The sequence below is a fragment of the Salvelinus sp. IW2-2015 genome, linkage group LG33 (assembly GCF_002910315.2).
Source record: "Salvelinus sp. IW2-2015 linkage group LG33, ASM291031v2, whole genome shotgun sequence".
Classification (NCBI taxonomy): domain Eukaryota; kingdom Metazoa; phylum Chordata; class Actinopteri; order Salmoniformes; family Salmonidae; genus Salvelinus; species Salvelinus sp. IW2-2015.
The window spans coordinates 13,168,664-13,186,595 of NC_036872.1; the positions used below are offsets into that span (position 1 = coordinate 13,168,664).

Here is a 17,932-nt window from a genome sequence, read left to right on the forward strand (position 1 = left end):
ACATTTTTACATAATTTCCATCAATTCCCATTTTTAAAGTGGCTGGAGTTGAGTCAGTATGTTGGCAGCGGCCGCTAAATGTTAGTGGTGGCTGTTTAACAGTCTGATGGCCTTGAGATAGAAGCTGTTTTTCAGTCTCTCGGTCCCTGCTTTGATGCACCTGTACTGACCTCGCCTTCTGGATGATAGCGGGGTGAACAGGCAGTGGCTTGGGTGGTTGTTGTCCTTGATGATCTTTATGGCCTTCCTGTGACATCGGGTGGTGTAGGTGTCCTGGAGGGCAGGTAGTTTGCCCCCGGTGATGCGTTCTGCAGACCTCACTACCCTCTGGAGAGCCTTACGGTTGTGGGCGGAGCAGTTGCCGTACCAGGCGGTGATACAGCCCGACAGGATGCTCTCGATTGTGCATCTGTAGAAGTTTGTGAGTGCTTTTGGTGACAAGCCAAATTTCTTCAGCCTCCTGAGGTTGAAGAGGCGCTGCTGCGCCTTCTTCACAACGCTGTCTGTGTGGGTGGACCAATTCAGTTGGGACCAAACCAGGGGGCTGTTGTGTGGGGTAGTGATGAGGTGCTTATTTGTCCGGTCCAGTGACTATCATTCGTGTGTCCAGGTAAGATTTTTGTTGAATTCGTCAGTGGGTGGGTCTTTCCAAATTGGCTTTCTTGAGGGGAGGCTTTTCTTTGGTGGGTTGAAGAGCTCCACATGGAGTGGCAGGTGTGGGGCGTTGCAGACTTTTCCAATCATTTTGTGGGTAGTTTCAAGTCTTCGGATATGTGCGGGGGTGATGTTTGCTAGGACAAGGAGCCAGGGAAGCGGGGTGGATCGTAGTGTGCTAGTGATGATGCGCATGTTGTAAAAATGTTGTAAAAATGTTGTATTTCTGTGTGTTTGGCCTGATATGGTTCTCAATCAGAGGCAGCTGTCTATCATTGTCTCTGATTGACAATCATATTTAGGTAGCCTGTTCCCACCTGTGTTTGTGGGTGGTTGTTTCCGGTTTAGTGTTTGTGTCACCTTTCAGGACTGTGCGTTTGTCGTGTTTGTTGTTTTGTTTAGTGTTGCATATTTTATTAAATGATATGAACACTTACCACGCTGCACCTTGGTCCTCTTCTTCTCCTCCAGACGACAAGTGTTACAATATCACACAAATACACAAATAGAATAACACACTTTTAAAGAAGATAACCTGATTATTACACTAGTGCACTTCAAACAAGAAATACACAAACTTAATTGCACAACTGCCATCTAAACCCTGACCTTTCTTGCCTTCCTTGATGCAAAGTTATCAATTACATCATCATAAGAAATCTGCCCAACAATTGCTTGGTTAATACTGATGACAGAAAGGCCACTAAGGCGTTCCTGTGACATGGTGGACCTCAGGTAGGATTTGATGAGCTTCAGCTTTGAAAAACTCCTCTCTGCTTCAGCTAGGGTCACTGGAAGAGTAAGACTAATTCTGAGAGTGGTGCACAAATTTGAATACATTTCTGAGAGCTCCCTTTTGTGTATAAATATCAGCAGCTCAAGCAGGGTCATGGTCTTCGATGGCAAGTCAGGTAAGTTCTTCAGTTCCTGTGCAAGCTCTCTGCCATCCAAGTCTGAGTGTTCTTTATAGTGCAGTGTCATACTAAGGGCCTCACATTGTTCTGTCAGCTTCTCATTTGAGAGACTTTGGAAGGTTGACAGCACTCCAAACTTCTCTCCCACATTTTACAATGTGGAAAATCTTTCCTGAAGGGCTGAGGTTGCAGCATCAGCAACGACACTGAAAAATGTCACCTCCAGGTTCTTCAGGGCATCACTCAAAGGCTCATCAAATGATTCATATGAAAGTGCCACTTTGTAGACCTCAGCCTTTTTTTGTTGTACTGAAGAACGGCCTTTACATTCATACCCTCGCAAATATCCTTGGCTGACGTTTGTGCAGTCATAAAGTCTGTTGCCCTGTAGTTGCTGAGACCTCTCTCTGTCTTTCTGAGAAGACTGACTGCAACATCCACATGCATGCTGGGAGACTGCATCAGCTTGCTCACATGTTGGATCTGGCTCCAGATGTCATACCACACCACTGTACAGATGATGAAGCAGTATGATCCCACCTCCTCTGACAAGGACTGGGCCTCAATCTTTATCATAGGGTCTTTGGTTTGATCCCTCACCTCAATCAGTGCCTCTCTCACCACTGCTGCCTGATACCTCAACGGCTCGACGCTCTTAACTTTACTCTCCCACCTTGTCTCAGTCCACATCTTCAAAGTCATATCCACATGTTTTTTTCAAGATGTCCCATCGCTGTGTGGAGGCTGAGAACAAGGTGTACAGTTTCTGTAAGATGCCAAAGTAACCTGTGGCATCGACAGAACTTTTAGCAGCATCAGCCACAAACAGGTTCAATGTGTGAGCCCCAAATGGCACAAATAGAGCTTGTGGATTCATTTCCAGGAGTCTGGCTTGGACACCTTTGTTTTGCCTCTCATGTTAGCCCCATTATCATAAGACTGTCCTCTGCAGTCCTCAAAAGGAATTTTTAGCTCCTCTCATCTTTTGAGAATCAGGCATGCCAAATGTTGGTCTGTGGACTCCTCTGCCTCCAAAACCCCCATAAAATGTTCCTTTATGTGGGGCTCCTCCTTCAGTGACACAATTCTAGTCACAACTGACAACTGTCAGTGTGGCTGACATCTGAGGTGCTGTAACGTCCGTTGTTTGAAGGAGACCAAGGCGCAGCGTAATTTGTGGTCATCATGCTTATTTAAATGAGAACCAGCAACAAAATAACAAAGTGAAACCAAAAGGAACGTACCGTTCCGTAGGCTACAAGAGCTGTACAAAAACAAGATCCCACAACATAGGTGGGAAAAAAGGCTACCTAAGTATGATTCCCAATCAGAGACAACAATAGACAGCTGCCTCTGATTGGGAATCACACTCGGCCAAAATCAAAGAAATACAAAACATAGTAGCCCACCCCACATCACACCCTGACCTCACCAAATAGAGAAATAAAACGGCTCTCTAAGGTCAGGGCGTGACAGGTGCAATCTAGAATGATAGAGAAACATTTTGCCAGCTTGATGTCACTCACCATTATTGAAATGACCTTGCTGCTCAACAAATTAATGAGTTCATTCTGTATTTGGTGGCCAAGGTAGCTGGTGGTGCGACTCGAGGTCCCTTTTTGGACACGGTTAAGGTGCTCTTACATGACTGGATCAAATTGTGCCATCAGTTCAACATCTTTGAGGAAATTTCCATTTGATGGAGAGTACAGTGTTTCTGTGTGTCCCCTTAGTGCCAGATTTCTAATTGTCAGAGACTGCACAATAGCAGTCAGACGTGTCAACACCTCTCTCCATCTTATCCTCTCAGCCTCCACAAGTGCCATCTCATGCTTATCAATTGTTTCCCCTTTTTTGATCCTCATTGCCAGTTCATTCCATGTTTTCATGCAGCTTTGGTGTTCTGGGCTGCTGTCGTGTGAAGTCAGCAAAGAACTTGCATATTTCCAGTCTGTCAGTCCTGAGTTTGCTAAATAAATGTTCTTCTTAGAAAAGAGTTTGCAGCAGAAGCAGAAGAGGCTGTTGTTTCTTTCAGAATACACCAACCAACTTCTAGGGATTTTTTCACCACTCACTAAGGTCTTCCTGGAATACTGGTGGTGGCAACTTCTTCGATCACTCTCATTCCTTGGGAAAACAAATTTAGGTGGTACCTCACTTGAACCACTAGTTGTGTCCGAATTCTGTCAGAACTGAAGGCCAGTCAGCAGGGTCTGTAGACAGTGGTTCATCCTCAGCAGCAGGATTTGGTGGGGATGCCACTGCAAGCATTTCTAATGGAGAGCAGATGGGCATTAGTTTCACACGTTACTCACAGAATTTATGGAGGTGGAACACTCCACATACATACCCAGTAATAATAAAATCATCATTGTTCCCTACAATGTGGAAACTTAAAACTTTGAAAAAGGGAAATTATTTGTTTTTTTTATGTAATGCAGGGATGCACACATAAACACATGTGTGTGAACCCACACACCCACACACACACACACATGTGCATGTGCACAAACACACCTGAAGAATCCTGCTGGGGAGAAGTGGAAGCAAATGGGTCTTCATCCTCATCCTCAGGTTTAGACAACATTGTGAAGACACCTGTGAGGCTGAGGAGGTAGATGGCTCCTCATCCTGGCCAGTGCCAGAGGGTGCTCCAAAATATTTCTGAATTTGCATTGAAATACAGTATATGAGTCTGACACCCTAAATACATTTCTTGCACACTTAAATATACATGTCATTATGCACAATTTATCAAACTTTCAGAATAGGAACCAAATGAACCATACAACCGCCTAGGCTAATTCTAGGCATAAGACTATGCACTGTGCATTCTGTGAAAAGTTCATTTGTTACTTGTATTGACCACGACATCAGCTCCTCCCATCTTACCTGCCTCGTGTTATTTGTCCAAAAGACACATTCGTCATTGAACCTCTTACAGATCCCGCCTTGTTCATGAATATGTCCATTTATGAATATGTCCAAAAGACTCAATATATCACAAAAGATACAAAATATCTGCATAATATAGACATATTTGAAGTTAGCCTACAGCATCGGAAATTCCCCTTACTGAGCTCAGGACCTAGTCAATACAATCACACAAAACCTTTATGATGTCACCTCAATGAAAGTCAACCAAATAAATCATGTGCTAGTTAGGTTGTAATTGTTTTTCTGCAGGCTACACACATTATCATGATGAGACTGTGTGAAATTATATCCAATGTTATGTAAGCTAGTTGGACAGAAAATTGAATATTGTTGCCCTATGTGTAATAGCATAGCAAGCAACATAGTAACATAGGCTAACAAACATAAGTGTTATACTAGCCTATTTCATTACATGCATAATATTATACTCATAAAGCTGTCACGAGAATTTTCAATCCCAATGATAATAACTAACAATCAATAAGCTTTGACCAATCCCTGAGGTTTGTAAGACCCTGGGTATAATAATAATTAGGCAAAGACTCAGCTTCTGCAAAATGTTCGTACAGTTTATTCACGAGAACGTTCTCAAGTCCACAATACAAAGACATCCATTTTATAACTCACTCCCGACTTACGCACATACCTCCACACAAACAGTAGAATGCCTACACACATACAGTGGGGCAAAAAAGTATTTAGTCAGCCACCAATTGTGCAAGTTCTCCCACTTAAAAAGATGAGAGAGGCCTGTAATTTTCATCATAGGTACACTTCTTCAACTATGACAGACAAAATGAGAAAAAAAATCCAGAAAATCACATTGTAGGATTTTTTTATGAATTTATTTGCAAATTATGGTGGAAAATAAGTATTTGGTCAATAACAAAAGTTTATCTCAATACTTTGTTATATACCCTTTGTTGGCAATGACAGAGGTCAAACGTTTTCTGTAAGTCTTCACAAGGTTTTCACACACTGTTGCTGGTATTTTGGCCCATTCCTCCATGCAGATCTCCTCTAGAGCAGTGATGTTTTGGGGCTGTTGCTGGGCAACACGGACTTTCAACTCCCTCCAAAGATTTTCTATGGGGTTGAGATCTGGAGACTGGCTAGGCCACTCCAGGACCTTGAAATGCTTCGAAGCCACTCCTTCGTTGCCCGGGCGGTGTGTTTGGCGGTGTGTTTGGGCATTTTGTCTGTCATAGTTGAAGTGTACCTATGATGAAAATTACAGGCCTCTCTCATCTTTTTAAGTGGGAGAACTTGCACAATTGGTGGCTGACTAAATACTTTTTTGCCCCACTGTACATACACACGAACAGTAGGTGGGTTGTATCCTTCCCCATGGTTCTCACCACTGTTTATCACTACCAAGCTAGCAGTTCCATTCCCCCGAGATTAGAGGAACCTTGAAAGGACTCCCCGTCCTATCGTAAGTTTCTCAGAGTTCTAGCCAGGTGAGGTCATACACAGTTTAATTGTTCTCGGTATCTTCTTAGTCACACACACACACATTTCTACTTGTCCCGACCAAACCAAACATTTGTGTTGATTTGGCATCGATACATTACCCATCCCTCAACACTGTCAACCAAGAGTCAAGACTAAACCAATTCACCTTGGTGGTGTGCAGACTTGTTTTATATTATTCTTAACGATTTCGTACACAAACCAGAAAAAAATACAACAATATGTTTGTGAAACAATATACTCACAGTATTATGAATGAATGGTGGTTTATTTGGCAGCATTTCAGTGTGACTGATTTTACTAATTGCATTAGTACTGTACAAAGTTAGAGGTGCACTATTTGTTAGATTCCCCCGCTCCCACTACCTCGGGCTTCAAGTGGGGAGACCTGAGGTCAACCTACCCCCGCCCCCCTCTCCATCCCGTACTTCTGAGTGGGAGACCTTCCCAGGCAGTAGCCTGCCTAGCTCACAAACTAGGATCAGGGCGTCCACTCCGACAAGCTTCATTGACGTGACGTGCAAATGAGCGATAGAAAACCGATCGCGCAAATGTCACCATTCCAATTGTTTTGTGCGGGCGTCCCGTGCCGCCCCCGGCAAGATGCCACCCTAGGCGGCTGCCCATGTCGCCCATACCTAAATCCGCTACTGTCTGTTTGTCACGCCCTGACCGTAGAGAGCTTTTTATGTCTCTATTTTGGTTTGGTCAGGTTGTGATTTGGGTGGGCATTCTATGTTCTTTTTTCTATGTTTTGTATTTCTTTGTTTTGTCCGGGTATGGTTCTCAATCAGAGACAGCTGTCTGTCTATGGCTCTGATTGGGAACCATACTTAGGTAGCTTTTTCCCACATGGTTTTTGTGGGTAGTTATTTTCTGTTTAGTGTTTTGCACCTTACAGGACTGTTTCGGTTTTCATTTATTCTCTTGTTATTTTGTTTAGTGTTCAGTGTAAATAAAAAACATGAACACTTACCACGCTGTGCTTTGGTCCGACTACTCTTCTTCAGACGACGAAAACCGTTACACTGTTAGACAAGTAACTCTTTATCCACATTATAGCAGGGGGTGTAAAGCCATAACACATACGTTTTTCCAGCAGCAGACTGTGATCGATAATGTCAAAAGCTGCACTGAAGTCTAACAAGACACCCACCACAATCATTTTATCATATTTCTCTCAGCCAATCATCAGTCATTTGTGTAAGTGCTGTGCTTGTTGAGTGTCTTTTCCTATAAGAGTACTGACAGTGTGTTGTCAATTTGTTTTCTGTGAAATAGCATTGTATCTGGTCAAACACCATTTTTTCCAGAAGTTTACCTGTTGCCTGTTGCCTGTTGGTAACAGGCTGATTGGTTGGCTATTTGAGCCAGTAAAGAGGGCTTTACTATTCTTGTGTAGCGGAATGACTTTAGCTTCCCTCCAGGCCTGAGGGCACACACTTTCTAGTAGGCTTAAATTGAAGATGTGGCAAATAGGAGAGGCAATATCGTCTGCTATTATCCTCAGTAATTTTCCATCCAGATTGTCAGACCCCGGTGGCTTGTCATTGTTGATAGACAACTGTTTGTTTAAATCTATCAAATGTAGAGAACTTTACAGACCATGAGTGGTCCTGTTGCACTACATGTAATGAGGACATGAATAAGGGGTCCTTATGGTAGAACTGACCCTGCTCATTCCTGATTAATTTAGGATTTTATATAAATCTGACGGAGTTGACCAAATCTCTGGACACATGTTTTAGGAATCAAAGTTTTGAGAGAAATATTATTTGAAGTCAAAGAGGGCTATTGCAAGAAACTACATACGAAAAATGTTCAGTTAATATACATTTTTGCCAGTTTCTTTAAAACAAAATTAAACACTTTTTTGGACAGTTTGAAATTGGGATCCTTTGCTCCGGACAAGGGCATTTCCAGGCTTAGAGGCAGCATGGAAATTCATAAAATTGAAAGTATTTAATTCCAAAAACAACTTTTCCCTTATAAAATTCCCCTAAATGTACATTTTAAGCTAAAAGAATGCAACAGCAAAAGGATTGTCCCGACTTTCAAGAATCCCTGAGCTAATTTCCTGCTATTCTACGCGAGGCTGAGAGAAAATGTTCCAGTTTTAAAGTTAATTTCCTGGAACGTGGCCAAGAGGGCGGCAGGTAGCCTAGCAGTTAAGAGCATTGGGCCAGTAACTGAAGGTTCCTGGTTTGAATCCCTGAGCCAACTATGTGAAAAATTTGCCTGTGCCCTTGAGCAAGGCACTCAACCCTAATTCCTCCTGTAAGTTGCTCTGGTAAAGAGTGTTTGCTAAATTACTTAAATGTAAGAGGTCAGTGTGTACATAGTAGAGCACAATACAATAAAAACAATCCCTATGGTCAACAACATTTTCCTCTATCAGAGCTTTAAACTCAAAAAGTGATACCCTCTCCTCCAGTTTTAAAGTCTATTCTGCTGCTGAGAATGAGAGTGCTCGTGCTGTGGTACAAAGAGGGGTGGTAGCGGCACCTCATGTTGAGCAAGCTAGTTTGGAGATGAGGTTGTTCCTGGTTTTGACCTTGGCTGCTGTTGTCCTCATGTGCTCCTGGAAGGTGAGTGACCTGTTCAGGTCACCCTGAGGTATGTGGGGGTGGGGTGGTGCTGTAGCTTGTGGTTGTTCATCTACAGTAGATGTTGAGCTCTTTGTTGGCATTTGCGTTATTTTGGTGGACTATACTGGACACAGACAGACAGATAGCCAGGCTCACTACATGTAAACCCCCATCAGGGGACATCCTGCAGAAAGGAGGATCGGCAGTAGATGGAGCCATTGCTGCGTTACTGTGCACCTCTGTCATCAACCCACAAAGTATGGGCATTGGCGGGGGTCCATATTCACGGTGATGGACAGCGGTGGTAAGGACACTTCATCCCCCTACTACAAGATACCACACAGACATCCAACTATTGAAATCTCAGAGGGGGGATAAACACTTTTCATGCCATGTACCTTTGTTTATTTCAAAGGCACGGTCCGTCCCTCAGGAGTTTAATCCTGATCTACTGAGTGGATGCCCACAGATCTTTCAACTGATGACAGGTATTTGGAGTGAAAATGACTAAACATGAACATGGCTTGACTTGTTTCTGTTGCTGACAAGCATGTCCTTTCTCAGCGCAGTGTGAGCTGTTTTTCTAGTTACTCAAGCTTTCCTTCATGTTGGCTTCGTGGTGGGAATTCTGTGGAACTCCAGTAATCCTGGGGCAGCTATATCTTACTGATTAAGGCAGTATGTCAAGTGACAAACACACTATGCTGGTTTATAGGCAAGGATTTTCATTCCTTGGTTTAAAATCATTATTTAATGATGACATTTAGAGCCACTACAGTCATATATATGATTAATTTCCATAAATTACCTTTCCTCTCCAGACCCCAAAACTCCTGCCTCCGTTCTGACAAGCTGTCTGCTAATGTCAGCCTGCTTCTGGTTCTCCTCTCACTGCAAGAGGCAGATGGTTTTGCGGCTTCCTTTTGACTTCTCCCCTTTTCAATAAAATGGGATTATAAACGCACTAAACTGGACAAATGGCCAAAAATGCCATGTGCTGCGCTGTGAGCCAAGACCACACACAGTGAACAGCCAGTCAGTTGGCTTTGTTTTAAATACCACTAGTCAGTTTGTTATACAGACTATAAACCAACATCATCTTCATTTGTAAACATAATAGGGCAAACTTCCACAGAAAATTTGAGAAATTACTATACTAGGCGAAATTGAATGGCTTGGCAAAATCCCTAAAATAAATCTACTCCTGATAGGCTGAAAGGTCCAATACAGCCGTTTAAAAACATGTTTTATCTCAATGGTAACAATTAAGTACCTTACTGTCATTGTTTTCAATTAAAATGGTCAAAAAATATGATTTACCACTTTCTTGCAGGTATAACCCTTTTATACATATCAGTGGGTAACTGGCAAATTGGGAGGGGTGGGGTTGTTGTTAAACCATAGGGGATGTTTGCATTTCAAATTAGACCCGATACCTGTATTTTGGTAAAAAAAATAAAAAAAAAATAATGTTTGGTTGGGGCCACTTGCAGCCGGGGGCCCTAAGCAATCGCTTATGTCGCTCATGCCTGGAACCGGTCCTGCTGGGAGTGGGGAGGAGGTGATGTCACCAGGCAGGCCAAAACTCCATCCCACCAAAACAGGCTGACATTTCAAGCTGTCTTTTCAAAAAGCTCTTACATTAAAATTACATCATCATTTTCACAATTTCACAGTATTATTCCAACCTCATAATGTGGAAAAATATATTAAACAGAGGAAAATTGACTGCACTGGGCCTTTAAACATGTTGCGGACAAACAAACTAAGCTACAATCAGTAAGTGATAGCAATCTCAGGGATATGGAGATAGATACCATGACTGAAGACCATTTCAGATAGAGAGAGAGAGATAAATGGTGTGTAAAAAGTCTGTTTTCCCCCACCCCTGATTCCAGCCAGCCAATGGATTGGTGTCCCTGGAGAGATCCATGGGCATGAGCAGGCAGACTGGCTGTTTGGGAAACTCCCCTGGGCCAGCTTCTTCCATACCACCATCAAGCTGGCCAGAGAGGGTTTCCATGTACCCCAGGTCCTGAGCCACTTCATCCCACTGATCAACAGGGATGAGACCCTACCATTACGGTGCGTATGAAACCAGACAAACATCAACTAAGCTACAATCAGTAAATAATAACAATCTCAGGGATATGGAGATAGATAGATGCCGTGACCGAAGACCGTTGTGGAGAGAGAGAGAAGTCTGCTGTCCTGGGCTGCTTTATCCCACTGATCAACAGGGATGAGAACCACCCTAACATTACGGTAAGAAACACCCGGACCTGCAGCGCCAATCTGCAGTTCAAACAATAACAAAGTGCCATCCTCCCACTGATTTGGTCAACAGCTGAGGGACGGGTCTGGAAAAATTGTACCACTCTGAAATTCATGGACAAAGCTATGGATATAAGGACTTACCATTCATGATATCAACATTATAGTTTGAACCATGTTTTGGGGCTATACAGTGTTTACATTTACATTGTTTATTAAAAAGTCGTAAAACAAGCTGATATTTTGTTTAAAAGTATTTCAAGAGAGCAACTGTCAACCCATCATTCTGTCATCACATTGCAAGAAAATTACATTTGACCTGTCCTCTAGTAAGTTGTTTATAGATAAGGATGGAATCCTGCTGAAGGTTGGAGACACTGTGAAGTTCGAAAAAATTGCTGACACATTGGAGAAAATTGCAAACCAAGGGGCAGATGCTTTTTACACTGGAAAAGTAGCAGAGGATTTAATCTGCAACATAAAAGATATGCTCTTATGTAGAGCATAAACAATCATCATTAGCTTATTGATATTTGGTTAAACTGACGCATAACTGACATTGATGATAAGAATGTGAAGATTGAAAGCCTCATGGAGACCAGACATCATGCATTCCCACCTCCTTATTACATTTGACTTTTGTCTATAGAATACACCCTAAACTCAGCTTCTCTGATGGGAGAGCAAATACTCTTTATTAACCTATCAACGCTACATCGAAGCTTGTAAGTTTTCCAACGGACTAAGGAAGTACACCCGTGATCCACACTAACTAAGTGATATCACTAAGTAAGTTCCACAAGACTCCAGGCATAGGAAATCATTAAGGAATGATACAGTATAGGTCAAGACCAAGACGCTTCGTAAATCTAATGATCTAAGTGCTGTTTAACCCCAACAGGGTACTCTCAGGCTCATGTTGAGTGACAAGGGAGCATTATATACATCATCAGCTATTTTTGACCTTTATTTAACTAGGTAAGTCAGTTAAGGTCAAATTCTTATTTACAATGACGGCCTACCCCGGCCAAGACCTAACCCGGACGACGCTGGGCAAATTGTGCACCGCCCTATGGGACTCCCAATCACAGGCGGTTGTGATACAGCCTGGAATCGAACCAGGATCAGTATTGACACCTCTACCATTGAGATGCAGTGTCTTAGACCACTGTGGCACTCGGGAGTCTAAGGCACTGCTGCAAGCTTTGCTGTGCTCCAGTCTTAAATACTACTATCCATCCCTGGTCATTTTGACAGAGTGGAGTGGTCACGAAATGTGAGAAAAGACCCCATTTAGCCAATATCACATTTCTGTGTAGGTCATTTACTCTAGTGAAGTTAGTGAAGTCATAAGCCTGTGTTACTGGCTTCTGTGGAAACTGAGAGCTTTGATCCATAAATTGCAATGTGGAACATGAGCAGCTAACCTCACTAGAATTCATGTTTGTTTTAATGCCATTTGCTATCACAGTAACTCCAAATGTTGTTTGGGGGCCTGTTGTTGAAGGCATTTACCAGAGGCCTGCCACCAGCACTGAGACTGAGCTACGGATTTATTGAGTTCTCTCCTTTATGCTCAGCTGTCGTCAGCCAGGAACAGCAAAGGATTATTACAATCTTATGTGCTGAAGCAGAATCTATTAAACTACTGTGATCAGATATTCCTAGGTTTCTTTCACAGATTGTTCACAAGATGTCTTATCACTGCACACCTGCTAGCCCTGAGACATGGCTGTATACTCGTAGGCATCTGACTATGGCATCACAGGATTCTGCAGCCATGCCTCAGGGCTAAACACCTTTTCAAATCACTCACTATAGAATTAGGAATTAGAATAGTAACTTAATAGGATCTATATGTCACTCACACACAAAGCCAGCCCTCAAGATATTTAATTCAGATCTTAAGAACTGTGTACAGTTTATTCCAAACTGAACAGCAAACCATCCAAGAGGGTGAAACAAGAAGTGGCTAGTGGTTCAACATATAGTATACTGTTGCTACTGTAATGCAACATATAGTGTAACTCCAACATCCCTGATCAAGGTCCATTTCCTTCCTTTGACCAGAGAGCACTTAAGTTCACTGAGCAGCAGTTTGCTGACCACTTCAGGGCCATGTTTAGCGGTGATGAGACCTATGATGCCCAGTACAACATAGTCACTCCATACCTGGACACCATGGGCACCACACATGTGTCTGTGATGGCTGAGGATGGAACTGCTGTGTCTGTTATCTGCACTATCAACCACATGTGAGTAATTCACTGTGTAGAATCCTTACAACGACCATCATTGGGGTTATGTCATAGATGTATAATTGTCAATGACTTGTCAAATATCTTTTCAGGTTTGGATCCAGAGTGTTCTCCCCTATAACCAGTGTCATTTTCAACAATGAGTTGTCAGATGTCTGTGGGAATGCAGATCATAATGCCACCTTAATGATGGGTTTTATGGTTTGGCTTGCAAGTGAGCAGCCTCCCTCCTTCATGTCCGCTGTTGTTTTGCAGTCCAAGTACAAAACCCTGGTGATTGGCGGGTCGAGTGGCAGCATGATCACCACAGGGATGGCCTTGGTAAGTGACCATGGTATTAACAATATCGGATCAACATACACTTTGTATATATGCAGATACATTGAGACACACAATAACAAATATCTGTGTAACACTCAACTACTGAACATGGGTCCTTTTGTGAAGTGTAACTTTAAAAGAAATGTTTAAAGAAATGTTACATTTCACCTAATTTTAACATTATGTCATAAAGCAGTGGTTCTCAACTGGTTTTGCCTCGGTTCCCAAATTGAACCAGGTTGTCTCAGTGGCGATCCAATATTCACATTGCACATTCTTTTCCTTCCAATACCTGGAAAACTATTTTTAATATTGATAGTATGTGTGTCAGTTATATGACAAGGGAACAACAGTCCCACTTTTTTCATTGTCAATAATTAAATGTTGCCCATATTCTTGATGAAGAATGTTAAGGTCACTGGTTTGAGAACACAAAATCAACGAAATCCGCTAAATAGCAGCACTAATAATTGTATATTGAAAATACTGTAATAAAGAAAAATAGTTCAGAGGTTAAATTATAGGTTCATTATAATTTCTACACACTTTCAAGCTGGTTTTAGTCGTTTAAGTTCAAACTGGAGTATTTGTAAAAAAAAAATATATATACGATTATTATTATTTTTTTAATTACTCAGACACTCGCTGCCCATTCAAAACCTCCCCCACCAGTTGAGAATCGCTGTCCTAAAGAGCACATGTTCAACTTCATAAAAACATGTTTTCCCATCCCAAGAGGTGAAATAAAAAAATGACTATATGAAGTGCCTATTAAGTGCCAAATAAAGTAACAGGGTTGACCATAACAGGGTTCACGATTTCATCTTAAATCAGCGATAAATTCCATTGTGACAGGGGGAATTGAAGCTTGTTGTGTGCAACAGGGTATGGCAATTGAATTCACGCTTCACATTTTTGGTTTAATTATTGAAAAAGAAATTCGGGGTTGATGTGTTATGCTCGACCCTCTCAGTTTTCCATCACAAAACACCAGAAAATGGCCAAAAAGAGTAGAACCCGCTCACCTGATTTTACACTTTATTTTATTAATAACATTTTTTTAAGGAACAGTTTCACCATATTAAAAGAGTTCAGAGTTCAGTTCACGAAACAGGGTTGACCTTAAAATGAGGGATCACTAATCACACGAGATTAATTATCGTCTTCAGAAATGACTTTGTTAAAGGAACATAACAGCTAGGGCATTACAATGATGGTGAAAACTTGGAATCTTGTGGTTAAGTGGGTTAAAATCTTCATAGAAGTCACAGATGGTGCACTGATGGACATATCAAAATGCTGAATTTAAGCACTTTAGCAAGTCTTTATTAGATTTATCGAATTATCCATGTGGTCTATATTAAAGGGAACTTCTTTTAATATAACAGGCTTGTAAAACGTAATATTGGTAGACAACTTCTACTTAACAGGGACGCAAAAGGCACTCATTTCGTGGAAGACCCACATACTCCACTGTGTGGCCAATATTTCACTATATGTTCTAAAACACTCTGTACCTTAAACACACTGTCATCGTAACATTCACTTTCAGTCCACATGCAGTATAAGCTCCCTGGCAGTAGTCTGTCTCCTCATGGTCTCGTTTGTCTATTTCTCTCCTAGACCCACCTGTTGTTTGGAAAGAGTCTGGAAAAGGCTATCGCTGTCAATGTTGTGTTTGTGGATTGCAAGAACGCGCTAAAGTTTGAACCTGACTTTGACCAAGTAAGAGCACACATCATGGAACTCAACGATTAAAGAAGTATTCAGTTATGTTTCTAATAAATGATGGTCCATCACAGCTTTACACATCTGAGGGGGTAGTATTCCCAGGGTTTTCAGTCATTTCTGTATGTATTGTGCTCATAATTCAGTGTGTACAGCCTCCTGTTCCTATAACTGTCTTCCTCTCTCCATAAGACTATTGTGGAAGATCTGAAGGCTCTAGGGCCCACGGTGAAAGTTCCAAAGTACTTTTACAACGTGGTCAATACAGTGGAGAAGGACAATGGTTGTATCTAAGTAGTTTCACATGCCAGAAGGATGGGCAAGGCAGCTGGGTATTAATCTGCCAGACCGTTGGTCATTGTCAGTGGATATGGACAGTCTTCCAACTGTCAATATAGAGCAACTGTAGCATGGACATGGATCTGATTATACCTCCAACAAAGTGTGAGATGCGCATTTTTAGTTTTGCCTTTAATGGATTGTGCATAAAGCAAATGCTTCTCATCCCATTTATTACATCATCAACAGGCAAGGTGTAGAGCAGCAACCTGTGATATTAAGTCATAAATAGGAGCACATTTCATTGTAATGTATTGGATGATTGAGTAAGTGCCCAATGCTAGATCTGTCTTTTCTTTTCTTCTCTTCCCCATCCCCTTTTCTATAACTTATTGAATACTATTCCAGTACTGGAATGTATGTACTAAATAATATACAGTACCAGTCAAAAGTTTGGACACACCAACTCATTCATGACAGCTTTGCACACTCTGGGCATTCTCTCAACCAGCTTCATGAGGAATGCTTTTCCAACAGTTTTGAAGGAGTTTCGACATATGCTGAGCACTTGTTGGCTGCTTTTCCTTCACTCTGCGATCCAACCCAAACCATCTCAATTGGGTTGAGGTCGGGTGATTGTGGAGGCCAGGTCATCCCTTGCAGCACTGCGTCACTCTCCTTCGTGGTCAAATAGCCCTTACACAGCCTGGAGGTGACTTTTGGGTAATTGTACTGTTCAAAAACAAATGATAGTCCCAGTAAGTGCAAACCAGATGGGATGGCGTATCGCTGCAGAATGCTGTGGTAGCCATGCTGGTTTAGTGTGCCTTGAATTTTAAATAAATCACTGACAGTGTCACCAGCAAAGCACCCTCACACCTCCTCCTCCATGCGTCACGGTGGGAACCACACATGTGGAGATCATCCGTTCCTCTACTCTGCGTCTCACAAAGACACCGCGGTTGGAACCAAAAATTTCTAATTTGGACAGATTTCCACTGATCTAATGTCCATTGCTCGTGTTTCTTGGCCCAAGCAAGTCTCTTCTTCTTATTGGTGTCCTTTTTAACCACCGATAAATCTATGATAATCAAGCATTTCAATAAGAATTTTTCTACAGCTGGCCATGCTTTCCACCTGGCTACCCCACAACAGCTCTGCACCCCCCACAGCAACTTGCCCAAGCCTTCCCATTTCTCCTTCACCCAAATCCAGACAGCTGATGTTCTGAAAGAGCGGCAAAATCTGGACCCCTTCAAATCAGCTGGGCTAGACAATCTGGACCCTCTCTTTCTAAAATTATCCGTCGCAATTGTTGCAACCCCTATTACTAGCCTGTTCAACCTCTCTTTTGTATCGTCTGAGATCCCCAAAGATTGGAAAGCTGCCACGGTCATCCCCCTCTTCAAAGGGGGAAACACTCTAGACCCAAACTGTTACAGACCTATATCTATTCTACCCTGCCTTTCTAAGGTCTTCAAAAGTCAAGTTAACAAACAGATCACTGACCATTTTGAATCCCACTGTACCTTCTCCGCTATGCAATCTGTTTTCCGAGCTGGCCATGGGTGCACCTCAGCCACGCTCAAGGTCCTAAACAATATCATAACCGCCATTGATAAAAGACAATACTGTGCAGCCGTATTCACTTACCTCCCTAATCTTACTTCATTTGCACACACTGTATATAGACTTTTCTATTGTGTTATTGACTGTACGTTTGTTTATTCCATGTGTAACTCTGTGTTGTTGTTTGTGTCGCACTGCTTTGCTTTATTTTGGCCAGGTCGCAGTTGTAAATGAGAACTTGTTCTCAACCGGCCTACCTGGTTAAATAAAGGTGAAATAAAAAAATACAAATTAGTAGTGGTTTCTTTGCAGCAATTCGACCATGAAGGCTTGATTCACACACTCCTCTGAACAGTTGATGTTGAGATGTATCTGTTACTTGAACTCTGTGAAGCATTTATTTGGGCTGCATTCTGAGGTGCAGTTAACTCTAATGAATTTATCCTCTGCAGCAGAGATAACTCTGGGTCTTCCTTTCCTATGGCGGTCCTCATGAGTGCCAGTTTCATCATAGTGTTTGATGGCTTTGCGACTGCACTTGAAGAAACTTTCAAAGTTCTTGAAATGTTCCGTATTGACTGACCTTCATGTCTTAAAGTAATGATGGACTGTCGTTTCTCTTTGCTTATTTGAGCTGTTCTTGCCATAATATGGACTTGATCTTTCACCAAGTAGGGCTATCTTCTGTACACCACATCTACCTTGTCACAACACAACTGATTGGCTCAAATGCATTAAGAAGGAAAGAAATTCTACAAATTAACTTTTAACAAGGCACACCTTGTGAGGCACATCTCATGAAGCTGGTTGAGAGAATGCAAGAGTGTGCAAAGCTGTCATCAAGGTGAAGGGTGGCTACTTTGAAGAATATCAAATATCAAATATATTTTGATTTGTTTAACACTTTTTTGGTTACTACATGATTCCATATGTGTTA

At 42.0% G+C, this 17,932-nt stretch overlaps 1 pseudogene; it reads left to right on the forward strand.

Annotated features, from left to right (window-relative positions):
* The first annotated feature begins 1,543 nt into the window (after positions 1-1,543).
* On the forward strand, positions 1,544-15,498 carry LOC111958132 (glutathione hydrolase 5 proenzyme-like; annotated as a pseudogene).
* The last annotated feature ends 2,434 nt before the right edge of the window (positions 15,499-17,932 follow it).